This window comes from Jaculus jaculus, chromosome 7, assembly GCF_020740685.1.
Source record: "Jaculus jaculus isolate mJacJac1 chromosome 7, mJacJac1.mat.Y.cur, whole genome shotgun sequence".
NCBI lineage: Eukaryota > Metazoa > Chordata > Mammalia > Rodentia > Dipodidae > Jaculus > Jaculus jaculus.
The window spans coordinates 131,810,302-131,822,296 of NC_059108.1; positions in this window are offsets into that span (position 1 = coordinate 131,810,302).

Genomic DNA, 11,995 nt, shown 5'->3' on the forward strand with positions numbered 1-11,995 from the left:
TCTCTGAGTCTCCTAACAATCAAAGCCTAATCAGACATCAAACCGATATTTTCTACTTGACATTTAAGATCCATGACATGTGTATCTGGTAAGTAGAACGAAGCCATGAGGTGTCCAAAATCTCTGGAAATTGTAATGTCCTGATCAATTTACATCTTCAATTACCACAGCACCTATTTATAGAGTCACCAACTTGTGTGCCTGTGTGTGTGGGGGGGGTGGGGTGGGGATCTGTAATAACTGTCTTATACACAGATCCTGCCTGTCATAAAGTTTATTTCATATATTATGTATATCTATGGACAGTACATTGTGATATTTAGGATTTCAACCAATCATCAAACTCAAAATTAGAAGAGCTCATAATAAATGTGGAAATGGATAATTTTAAGATACTTTTATAACAGACCACCCTGAGGATTTATGGGGATGGTTTCTTGGCAGGGATGCTGTATCCCTGTTGTATATTCTTTAATGGGTATTGACTATCCAAATTATTTTTGAAGCTATAGAGATGTGCTTGGCCAGTCCAGATGTACAGAGATGGTATAATGGGTGGTAGGGCAAGTTGGAACTAGATATTAGGATATTATATGTGTGTGGGAATCATCCCAGTAGCTAGTAAATGCTATAATTGAAATGTTTACGACTGAGATTGGGAATACTGGGGCAGAAGGGTTTGCATTATGTGTGGTGGGTACCTTCTTACATTGTGGAGGATATAGGCTTTGGTAAGAAAAGTGACTGGGGAATACAGACATTAAGAGGGATTTCAATTACAACATAAAACAAATAAGGGATATGGTAAACATAATTATTTTTCCTAGAAAGTAATCATAATACAGACCCAGAGAGAATATTAAATGGAACAGTGTTGATTGGGGATATGACATAGATTGCAGTAAGCAAAGTGTACTTAAAACTAAGTTTTAAGATTATTTAAATGCAGTAAATTGAGTAGATTTCATTTATTTCCAATGGAAAAACATTTTACTTTATACCATTCTAGTCAATAATGCATAAGGAATTGTGAAATCAGAAATACAACCATGCTTTGCAATCACTGACATATTATGGCAAAAATATTACATTAAAAGACAGTTATGTGATGCCAAAATAATGTCCACCAATAACATTGTATTGAAAGAGAGAAGCACACTTATACTAGGGAAGAGTTAAGCTGCCATAATCTTTATCTAGCAATCAGTTCTAACTTTGGTCACAGTGAGATGATTATGCTGGTGGTAAAATAAAGTACAGGACATCACCTCTTAGATGCTCTTACTGAAGTGCATTTGTGAATATAAGTAGGTTTCTGTCTTTGACATTCATTTCACAGTAGATACAGAAGTCAGCCTCTGACATTCTCAATCTTTTGCACTTGTACTCCCATTTCATCTCTTCCTGGCAAGCATAGGTTGGATACTTAATTCAAAGATTACATTCCACAAGGATGATGGACTGCCACTCTTGAGACTTGATTATACAACATCTCTAACTTTCATATTCCTTGCTCTCTGTTACTCTCTCTGTCTTTGGTAAATGCTTCCTGCCATGTTGTGAGTTGTCTTGTGAATAGGCCCACACAGAAAGTATTAGAGAATTTTCTATAAACAGCCACTAAGGACCAAGAACCTCAGCACAAAACTCCACAAGGATCTGAAATCTGCCAACAGTCAAGGGAATAATTTGGAAGAAGATCCTATCTGGCTAGTTCTGTGTCCAAATTCCCTTTGCAAAGGCTCTGAGATAACCAATGTTGTTTTAAGAGGAAACACTTTGGGATAATCTGTTGCACAACAGTAGCTAACATAAGCCACAGTGATAGCTCAGGGAAGAGTTCAGGAAAATGTGGAAGGTGGAAGATCCTACAAAGCAATTGCCAAGCTTTCTTCATTAAGGCAGGGCATCATAACAAAGGGAAAGTTGAACTTTGGGAAAAATATGAGAAACAATATTGTGATTTTATCTGCACAGAATAATATAGAACACATTCATAGTATAGCTGGAAACATCAAATATGGTTTAGCTATTTAAATATATTTGAGAATTATTAATGTTACCTAGGATGTTATAATTTCAGGCCTATGAGAAAATGATTTTTTCTCTTAAGTATATGCAAATATAAATATTTTGGGATACAATGTTATAGTTCCCATAAAATAGAGTTCAGTGCTATCAAAACTAAGGGGAGGGCTGGAGAGATGGCTTAGTGGTTAAGCACTTGCCTGTGAAGCCTAAGGACCCTGGTTCGAGGCTTGATTCCCCAGGACCCATGTTAGCCAGATGCACAAGGGGGTGCATGCATCTGGAGTTAGTTTGCAGTGGCTGGAAGCCCTGGCATGCCCATTCTCTTTCTCTCTCTCTGTCACTCTCAAATAAATAAATAAATAAAAATAAACAAAAAAATTAAAAAAAAATCTAAGTGGAACTGTTTCAGTGAATTGACTCTACTTTTTGGAGGTAATAACACTGGGGAAAAAAAAAAAAAAAACAGGGCTGGGGAGATGGCTTGGCGGTTAAGCGCTTGCCTGTGAAGCCTAAGGACCCCGTTCGAGGCTCGGTTCCCCAGGTCCCACGTTAGCCAGATGCACAAGGGGGGCGCACGCGTCTGGAGTTCCTTTGCAGAGGCTGGAAGCCCTGGCGCGCCCATTCTCTCTCTCCCTCTATCTGTCTTTCTCTCTGTGTCTGTCACTCTCAAATAAATAAATAAATAAATAAATTTAAAAAAAACAAAAAAAAAACAACTCTGATCATGAATCATCATTCCTGTGGGGGTCCCAGGTGATGTGACACAATTCAATGGTAACTGAAAATTGCTTATTTTTATCTGCATGCGTGTGTGTGTGTGTGTGTGTGTGTGTGTGTGTGTGTGTGTGTGATGGATTCATATATTTGCAAGGGGAGAGAGATTATGAATGGGAATGCCAGGGCCTCTAGCTATTGCAAATGTACTCCAAATACATAAGCCACTTTGTGGATCTGGCTTTACATGGGTACTGGGGAATTGAACCTGGCCTGTTAGGCTTTGCAGGCTTTGTAGCGCCTTAACCACTGAGTCATATCTCCAGGCCCGAATGGATTCTTAAACATATTTTTGTTTGGGAAAGTATAAGTGATGTGAAAGACATATGCTGGACTAGGATGAGGAAATGTGGTTTGTGTGACTGAATTAAACTACACAGATATTTTCAGATGGACCAGGTAACAAATATCTTAAGAAAGCCATCTATGGTCTAGATTTCCATGGTTCCATTGATGTTTCTTAGTAGCCTGGCTTAACAATAGAGCTGATTGTTTCTACTTGGGGTTGCTAATTTATTTCCTAACACTTGAGAATGGAAATTTACAAAGTTTATAAGGAAAAATCCTTTGGCAGGTTTTGAGTCTTTTTTTCTAATGTTATTTTACAGGATGGATTGAAAAGTTGATTTTGTCATGATAATCCACCTAGTAGCCAGGATTTTGGGGAGAAATCTATGATTCTTAGTTCTTCTGCATTGTTGGAGTACACCTGTGTTCCTCAAAGTTCCCCCAAGGGGAAAAACAACAGGGTACATAAAACACATAGTTGAATTATCGCTTATTGGGGAAATGTTTTATTCATTTATCAAGGTAAACAAGTTCCATGACATATTCTCTGAAAGCCAAAGATCCAGGAAATCTGAAAGTGGAACTCAAATTAATTCTGAAATCCTAAGATCTAGGGAAGCTCCTGGAATAGTTTGTTCTGATATCAAAGGCCACAGAGCTTGGGGAACCAGTGGTGAAAGGTTTGGAATCTGAAATTCAGAGAACCATGAATTCAGATGTCCAAAGGAAGGAAAAGATGTGTGTCCAGCTCCAGTGGATTGGATGATGTCAAACTACATTTAGTGAATTGACTTAATAGTCTCTTCTGGAGACACTTTGATAGATATATCAATTTTTTTGCAGGTCCCTGTGAATTCCTCATCTTAGTCAAAGTAACATCTGATACTAAATAAGCATTGGCAGGGCAGGTTTGAAAAGCAAATTTGTATTACCATTTGTTTTTTCATTTTTCTTTCTCATGGAGCTTCATCCTGTCCCAGCTTGTTGAAGCTTGACAGAGCTATATCACTTGGAATGGCTAATAATTGTGTATGGAAGTGGTGTGTGCCACTTCTAGGTGAACGCTGTAAAAACAAGTGCATGTTTCTTAAGATGTTTTATCTCTTCCTCAAACAAGGAAGCATATGCCAATGGTGTTTCTTTCTGCCTAGCACCTTCCTAACTCTGAGAAGCAAGGATACCTTCACATGATGGACAGGTAAAGAGAATCATAAATCAAACGTGTTGATTTCATTCACTGAGATTTTGATTACACTTCACAGTTTAGCTTTTCAGACTGGAGAGCAAAATCTACAATGAACAGACTTGGGCACTAGTGGAGACTAAAATCAAGGTTTTCACTAATGGCTCCAATGGGCAGTGAAACATGGAAGTGGGCAAAGTTAAAGAACTTGTAGAATAGAAGATGAAATCAGTTATCAATGATTTGTGTCGTAGGGATCATTTCATTCTTTTGCTCAGGCACTGACTTTCCTTGAGCTTAAATAAGAACATGTGAGGCAATGAAAACATGCATCACAAGTATCTACTACCACTATGATCTTCCTTCTACCCTCCACATGGTGTTCCTTCTACCCACCACTCATACACGTTGCCTCTCCCTTTGGCATCAGAGGAAACCTCGAACCTGGGTCCTTAGGCTTCACAGGCAAGCACCTTATCTGCTAAGCCATCTCTCCAGCTACCTTCATCTGTTTTGTTGGCTCTATCCTTTTGTCCATTCCAGTTTCCATATCCTAGTGTTGATGGCTTAGAACCGTGCTGCTCTTGTGAAGTTACTGGCAGCCACCAGGGGGTCATAATGGAATAGTCAGTCCATGTGCACAGGTCAGTGTCCCAAAGTATGCCTGTGCTCCCTGTGCCTCTTCCATCCTTCCTGTGCCTTTTCTGAAATGTTTCCTGAGCCTTAGAATGTATGATAGATATCTTCTTTACTGTTGTAATCTTGACAAACTCTTATTTTCTACTTCAATGAGTTCTTACTTTCCACAGTATGAATGGCTTTTTTTTTTTTTGTATGTGTGTTCAGGGCATGGAATTCAAGACCTCATGCTTGCAGAAACACTGAGCTATCTCCCCAGCCACAGTGCTTATAATATTCGGAATGATTGTGTAATTCAAATGACATTTTGTTAACAGAGTGCCTTGCACGGGATACTTACTGTATAATCATTGGTATGACTAATGTTATTAGTGATTTTTATTCTCATTTTTTATTTTCTTAATACCAGTACAGTACCATGTATATAATAGGTAATCAATAAACATGGTATTAGTGAATAAACAGATTAATAAATTCGTAACTTCATAAAAACACCAGCACATTTAAAAAATATATATTTTATTTGTTTGACAGAGAGAGATAGAGAGATAGAGAGAGAGAGTGATAATGGGACACCAAGGTCTCTAGCCACTGTAAACTAACTCCAGACACATGTGCCTCCTTGTGCATCTGGGTCCTGTGGAATCAAACCAGGTCCTTTGGCTTTGCAGGCAAATGCCTTAACTGCTAAGCCATCTCTCCAGCCCCCAGCAGGTTTTTTTTTTTTTTTTTTTGTTACTTGTTTTTTTTTTTTTTTTTTTAAGGTTGACCAACTGAAGGAAATGGTTAGCAATTTAAAACATAAAATAATATGGTAATTTCTAGAAAGGAAGGCAAATCTTAGAGAGCCTTGATCAGTTCTAGCATTTATTCAAAAGGACCAGCTAAGAATAAAAATAAGCTGTCCCACATCATTGTGAGTGGGCTCTAAATTACAGAAAATATCACCATTTTCTCCTGGAAAATATTTCCTGTAAGGGATAGTTTTAGTTTGTAGCCGTCTTAGAGTTTCTACTCATGGACTGTTCACTGTTGTGCAGAGCAGTTTCTGTGCTTAGGCCATTAACAGCGAGTCTCCTGAATCTCACTGCACTCTGGAACAGACGCAGCCGTTAACTAGCCGCCTGTGATGAAGCACCCCACTGCCAGCAGACCGAGGATAGCAAGCGCACTTAGGCTGAGCAGAAATAGCTACGTTCCCTTCTGTGAAGCACATTGTTCCGAGTCTACCTTGCAGGTTCTGGTAACCTCCTACTGTCTTTTTTTTTTTTTTTTTAGCTGGCAGTAAATGAGAACAACCCAACTGCATGATCACTTGAAACTTTATTTTCCTCACTAAATTCCTGACTCACAAATAATCTGTAGCAGAAAAACCTGGCTATGCCATAAAATGGGATTCTTTCTATATGTAGGCTAAACTGTTACCTAGAAACTATATTTTCCCCACTTTCTTCAGCCACTGTGTAGCCATATGCCTGGTTCATGCTAATGGGCTAGAAAGAATGATGCATACTTATTTTTTTCTGGGATGAGAAGGGTAAGGAAACCCCAGATGATAGATTGCAGATACCAGGATAACCTGGGAAGCCATGTGCTTAATATGATTGAGTGTCTTTCACCAAGTACTTCATATATATGTATATATTCCAAGCAAAGTGAGACAAAAGAGACAGAGATACAGATGTGTGTGTGTGTGTGTGTGTGTGTGTGAGAGAGAGAGAGAGAGAGGGAGAGGGAGAGGGAGAGGGAGAGGGAGAGGGAGAGAGAGAGAATGCATCAGGGCCTCCAGCCACTGAAAACAAATGCCAGATGCGTGTGCCCACCACTTTGTGCATCTGGCTTTATGTGGGTCCTGGAGAATCAAACCCAGGTCATGAAGCTATGTAGGCAAGCTCCTTAACTGCTGAGCCATGTCTCCATCCCTCACCTGTGTTCTTGATCAATGGAGTAAACAGAACTCACTCTTCCCCTGCCAACTATGAGGCTCATACTTGTCTGCCACTGGAGCAATACACTGTTGAGTTGACTGAGACTGGCATGGTGTTGGTTCTGGGAACTATGTACTTAACTTTAACATAGGCATCCTAGTAATTACGTATTACATAAAATGGTCTCAAAGAGTCCATTACATCCAAGATTAGTTAATGGCATTTCAGTTGCTCCTAAACCAGCCTTGAGTTTCCTTTTGGACAAAACAAAATTTGGGAGATCATTTTGGGCCAGTGTTTGAATATGACTTCTACTAATCCTTTGCATTATAACTCTTGTCAAAAGGAACTAACCCTAACTGCAGTAATGCAGATTTTCACATATTACAAAAATATTTCATTACCAAAAGGAGGCAAGTAGAATTTTCTCAGAAGGGAAGACTTCATTTAACCTAAAGTCATTAACTATAGGTTCCCTTGATCTCTAAAAATAGGTAAGGTTGATTAATTAAAACTACTAAAAAAAGCAGGGTGTGAAGGCTGATTTCTTGAATACCAGCACCTAGGAGGGAGAAAGAAGTAGAAGGATTGTCATTAGTTTGAAGTCAGTCTAGGCTACAGAGTGAGAAGTGAGATGCAGACTGGGGTGAAATGCTACCTCCAAAGATAACATATTAAAATTATAATCATACTAGTTGAAATTATAAAACAGAATGATAACAGATTGACCCTGAAGGTCTTATCATTTGCTTCATGTAGCCTTTTGGCTATGACTGCAGTCATATTTGGATGTCTATAGCACCTGTTTTTTCTTTTGTCTGTATTTGAAAGGGTGCTTTGAACCCTGCTCCTACTCCACATTGGTATAAAAGCAGAAGATTGGTAAAAAGAGAAGGAAATAGACTTGTAACAAAGATGTTCTGAAAGATTGTTCATAGTCACATTTGAGACAAACCATGACTACTTAGAAGAATATCAAACATGAGCAGAACTTTCACTAATGCCAGAGGAGACCAACTTAAACACATGTATGCACAGACTTACATGTGAGTTTCAGCATTTTATGGCCTCTGGGCCTGCTGCAGGTGCTAACAATGATCATTGTCCATTTCCTGTTATTTCGCTTATTTCATTGTTTAATACTTTAACAACTACCTTGTGTGGCTAAAATATTCTTATGTTAACTATAAAGGAAACAGGATTTTGTGTTTTATTCTTTTATTTGCCAAGATCATATCACTAATAAGTAATAATGGCCATATTTATCTGCATTATTTCCCTCCAGAGCCCATGAAATACTACTGATGAAAATTAGCTTATCTAGGAGAGAAAAGTGTAGGGCAGTTACCTTGGAATTATAGGTCTTGTCTGCTGGCAACCCACAGTCCTGTTTTTGTTGTCAATCCTTCCTTAAACTAAGATTAGGAAAAAAATCTTTGGGCTTCAAAGATTTTTCTCAACATTAGTTTAGCAATTACCAATACGGAATAAAATTGTAATTCCTTTTTAATGTTAGATAATCTACTTCTAAGAGGTAGCAGTTAAAAATGTGGAAGTATTTCCTACCTGAAAAGATTCAGTTCAGATATTGTCTGCTATAGATTGACGTGTGGAATCCCCAAAGCTGAACTTGTCAGTCTTGAACACATGGTGGCTTTTGAAGATGTGTTGTTGGAGGCAGGTTTTAGGAAGTTATAGCTAGCTCCACCTTTCTAGAGTTCTCACCCTCCTGCTTCTATTTTCCATCTTCTGTGCAGAGGTAGTGTCCAGCCTCTGCTCATGTCATGCTTTCTCCTGCCATTATGAAGCTTACCGTTCAGACTGTAAAACAAATCAAACCTTTCCTCCCATCAGCTGCTTTTGGTTGGGTGCTTTGTCCCAGTAAGGAGAAGGAAACTGCAACAATGAGTAAAAGCTTACATTGTTGTGAATCTGCTGTTTAAGCTGGTCTGGCCTAAGGGAAAGAGAACTACACAGGAAGTGTCAGTCTTTACAGAGAACACCCAAGTGGTCATGAATAGAATGTTTATAGAAAGTGAGTGGCAAGAACATGTTAATAAAGTCTTAGATGGAAATGAAGAACCTGTTCTGGATGTTTGAAAACAATTCACCTATATTTTACGTTCTATAGCAGTGAAGAACTGGTCTGAATAGTGGCCATGGACTTGTGTTGTGTGGAAGGAAAATTTTCGTCAGTCATAAAGTAAATTCAGCTGATGAAATTTCTAAACAAAGTATTGGAACTGCAACCTGACGCCCTCACAGTAAAATCTGAGAAGAAAGAAGAATTTAAAAGTAGAATTACTAGTCAGAAGGGAAGTACAACTTAAAAACTTGAAAAAAAAGTTGTTGGCCAAGTTATTATTGAATGAGATAAGAAAGCTTATTGAGGAAAGAATAAAGGAGTGTCTGAGACCCTTTGATAAAATTAGTTTTGATTTGCCACCTGACTAAAAAAGAAGCCTCATTCTTTAAGACAATGGGAGAAAGGTCCCAAAGAAATTTCAGAAATCCTTGGAGTTGCCTCTTCTATCGTCAGCTGAGAGTGCAAGAGCAGACAGAATAGACAGGTTTCCAAATTGTGTCCCATGCCACTGGACATAACATCTTCAGCCATTCTTGATGGTTCCAGTGCTCCCGGATGCAGCATGGACTGCAGCAGTTGCCCTTTGAAAGGCAGAGATAATTAATGTTAGTAACATCCTTGCAGTGTTATCTCTACAACACCAAAGTATATGAGCCATTGGTATGTGGCTACATTCATATCAATTTCAAAAGTGTAGTCTTAATAAATAAAATGAACAACAAAAAAAAAAATTGAAAAGGGCTGGAGAGATGGCTTAGTGGTTAAGTGCTGGCCTGTGAAGCCTAAGGACCCTGGTTCAGTTGCCCAGGACCCACGTTAGCCAGATACACAAGGGGCTGCACACATCTGGAGTTCGTTTGCAGTAGCTGGAAGCCCTGGTGCACCCATTCTCTCTCTCTTTCTCTGCCTCTTTCTCTCTTTGTCTGTTGTTCTCAAATAAATAAATAAATAAAATGAACAAAAAAAGAGTGTAGTCCTATGAAACTTGGGAACACAAGCCATATATGTGGTTGCTTTAAATATAGGGCTACCACCTAGAGTCCCCATCATACAATGCTCAGTGGAATCAGGAGCACATTGTACATCCAAATTCCATAAGGGTGGGGCTACTTAGAGCCTCATTAGTCTAAATCCTACTTCAGTGTTTCTGGAAGGCAAGACATTGAGCTGACAAGATTATTCTGGACCTCAAATTCAATATTGCTTATGTTGCTAGGTTTTAAACTTGTTTGAGGTACATTGCCCCTTTTTTCCTTTATACATTTCTCTTTCTGAAGGAGACTATCTTTCTTATATCTCATCCACCTTTGTGTTTTATTTCAGAAAGTTACAGCTGAAGAGAAATTTGCATCAAGATGAATTATACATTTCATTTTATCCATACCTGATCTAGGCAGTATTTGGAGAAACTCCACTCTTGGGCATAAAGTTGATGTTGGGACAAATGAACATATTATAGGATTATAATGATGGAAGGACTATGTCATGTACATGAGAAATATATGTATTTTGGGGCATAGAGATGGCATAAATATCTATTTTATCCCAAAATTTACATGCTGAAACTTAATTGTCAACATTGCAGCATAACAGCTTGTGAGATGACTAGATCATGAGGTGGAACACTCATAGAAGGGAATTTTCCCCTCTTAAAAGGCTCCATCCAGGTATCTGGTATTTACCTTCCTAAAATGTGAGGACACGGCAAGAAGAGCATCCCTAGGAACCAGGAAACAGGTTCACACCAGGCAGGATATGTTGGTGCCTTGACCTTGGGCTTCCAATCCTCCAGATCTGAAGAGTAAATGTTCATAGGCTACTCTGATCTACTTTCAATAAGAAGCCACCTCCCCTAAGCCAGTTGCTTTTATTTGCTAAACACATAAAGGATGTCATCACTTTCAAGTCTTTGAAGAGATTTGGGAATTCTTCGCAAAACATGCCTGATACTGAAAACCTAATCAATATCCTAAGGCAGGTGATGCCATGTATATCAGGGATATAAAGCCTGCTTTTGTTGGGTTAAATGCATATACTATGCTCACCAAACTGCCTTCCAAGCACTACACTTAATGTTCATATCCATATACTAATGGTACTTTCAATTTTGGTTAGAGAAGCTTCTTTTTACCGATGGTGGTTACCACTATGATGACTCAAAAGGCAACACAGTGCTGATAAGAAGTAATGGAGGAGTGTCTAGCACCAAAACATCTCTATCACCCTGAGGTAGGTTGAATAGATGGCCCCCCAAATATTCGATGTTTTATTAGTTTGTAGTTTGCATCTGCAGCCACCTGGCTGGGAGCAGTGTCACTGGGCAGATCTTACTGAGTGGTGGTGGGTTTGAGATTTCAATCTATAGGTATGTAAAGTGTGCCTAGCTGGAGTTTCTGAAGTGTGCTATGCGGTGTGGCTTTTAGACTTGTGCTTCTCTCTCTCTGCTTGGACCTGTGAAAGCAGGCCAACTTCTGCCATTATGGAACTTCCCCTGGATCTGTAAACTTCAATTAATCCCTTCTTCCATAACTATGCTTGGTCTGGACGTTCATGTCAGTGAACCTGAAACTGTGTGCTACACACACCTACCATTGCAGATGAGGTGGTGGAAAGAATGTAAGAGGCAAAGGAAGGGTAGGACTCCTTACAATGCAACTGTCTAGACAGGAATTGGCTCCCATATCCACGATCTTGCAGTGCCTGGAAGTAGCTTCAGAAGCCCTTCATAATAGGAGAAAAGGCATTGAACTTAAAATAAAAGAGAGACTAATAGAGAGAGGGAGGGGATATTATGGAGAGTGGAGTTGTGAGGGGGAAAATGCGGGAGGGGAGAGAATTATCATGGTTTATTGTCTGTAAGTACAGAAGTTGTCAATAAAAATATATACATTAAAGAAGATGTCTTTGCCTTACTTTGTTCTTAATGTGTAGGTGGGAAGCATCTCTCTCTTTCTCTTATTTCTCCATAATGCACCAAAGTGGCCTCTGTAAACTTGAGACATAAAGGCCCTGGCTATTCAGAACTACAATAACATAGATACTCTTTATTGATAGTTTGTACAGCAG